Source organism: Drosophila persimilis, unplaced genomic scaffold (genome assembly GCF_003286085.1).
Source record: "Drosophila persimilis strain 14011-0111.01,24,50 unplaced genomic scaffold, DperRS2 tig00000520-arrow-pilon, whole genome shotgun sequence".
Classification (NCBI taxonomy): Eukaryota; Metazoa; Arthropoda; class Insecta; order Diptera; family Drosophilidae; genus Drosophila; species Drosophila persimilis.
Window position 1 is genome coordinate 2,455,308 of NW_020825317.1, and position 2,118 is coordinate 2,457,425.

Below are 2,118 nucleotides of genomic sequence, written 5' to 3' on the forward strand. Positions count from 1 at the left end.
AGGAAGATGATCCTCCCAACGACCTTGTTCGCAAAATAGCCAGCGACAGCGAAAGGACGGACAAAGATCTTCTAACAGGTTGCGATGCCAACGCCCACCACACCCAATGGGGAGCACGGACACGAATGTAAGGGGTGAGTCACTGTTCAGCTTCATCCTGGACTCAAATTTATTCATTTGCAATCAGGGCAACGACCCCACATTTATAATTAAAAATCGGCAGGAGGTTATTGACCTCACGCTAGTGTCAAACAAACTGTTAGACACAATCAAGAGCTGAAAGGTCCTAGAAGACCATTCCTTCTCGGACCACAGGTATATCGAGACGATAATATCCTTCGAGATCCCTAAACCCACCGACTATATCAACCCCAGAAAAGCCAACTGGGAAAAATATAGCACAACCCTGGAGGAACTACTCCCTGTCAACGCCCCTGAATGCCCGAACACGGAAGACGACCTAAACCGTCTTGTGAACAGGTTCACGGATGTGTGCAATAAAGCCTTCAAGGCAGCATGCCCTTCTAACAGACCAAGGGGGAAAAAGAAACCCTCTTGATGGGCTAAGCAACTAGATACCCCTCGCAGAACTTGCAGGGCTCTTTTCAATAGAGCTACAAGAGCAAATGTGGATACTCACTGGGCAGACTATAAAACCAGTCTAGCACTATACAAAGAGTGCCTCCTAGCAAAAATTTTGCTCCGTTGCTCACTTAGATTGCTCAGTTGCTCACTTGCTCACTTAGATTGCTCAGTTGCTCACTGTTCACGCACAGATCACTAAGCACCACAGATTTTAACACAAATAAAATAAGTAACATTTCAATTTTAATCAAACATTGGTATCTAAAAAAAAATTGCAATGATTTTAAATTTCACTATACTTTCGAAGTATCGAATATACTTCGAATTAGCGACATACTGAAATTTCAAAACAATAAACAGTTTTGCCGGTAATACAAAAAGTGTGAAGTAAAAGCAAATATGAACAACAACTGCCAGAGCGCAAAATGCCCTTTGAGGAGCAAAATTGCACAAAAAGTCAGTAGAGAACAAGTGAGCAGAAATGTTCACTCACTAATGAGCAGCACAACACTACTCTCTATGCTGTCACAGAGAAATATACCATTAGGAATACTGACTGATAATCAATTCTTAATCGATTACGTGCAGTTCAGTAGCTGAATTACATTCTTGATGTAATGTCATCTCGACATTTTTGTTTTTAAAAATTCTATTCCGATTATTCTGTGGAAATATTCGTGGAAGTGAAACAGCATTAATTGGAATTGGCGATTGTCCTTAAATTCTTTAAAAAGTGGATTATTAGTTTTTTTGCATATATAATGCATGTTGAGAACTGTTTTTAAGGTTACTGGAATGTTGAGTTCTATAAGACCATAGTCCGGTATTAGCAACTGGTAAATAAATTAAATAGAGGCGCCAGTATCTAAATCGTATAGCTAAATCGAAGTAGTTCTTTGGATTGAAAAAGTGGTACTAAGACATACGGTAGCGTGGGGCCATGATCATCTTTGTTTATGTATCCTGTTTGGGAATCGAGGCTTTTTCGAGAAAATGTTCGACCTCGTCTAAATTGTGTAGCTTGGTATTAGCTTGCTGGGGACCTATGTATATCTATTGGTAGATTTTCCCACCTGTGGGGAATCTTCTGTATTGGCATAATTGCTGGTCTGTTTATGTTATCTTGTACCCTCTTATGTAGTTTTGCGTTTTGTAACAGTTGTAGTAGTTCCTGTTAGAGTCTAAATATTTTCTTGGCAAATTTTTTTAAATAAAGTCTCTCCTGTTCTTATTTTGATTTATTGGTATAAGTGAATAATTATTGATTGGACGAAAATTCGTGTCGAGCTATGTAATTCTCCTGCCTTATGTTCTTAACTTGTACAAATATATTTCTCTCTTGAGTAGTCCATTCATAGGCTTGTTGAAGGTTGGTTGGCTTCATGGCTCGAATTCTACCGCCTAGTTGTCATCTCATGCCCGATAGAAGGTTTTAAGGCAGCTTCCCAAAAATATGTCTCCCGTGCGTTTAAATAATGCCGATTTGATTTCGGTAATATTGTAATAGAGTTTTTTAACTGACAACTGTTCTTG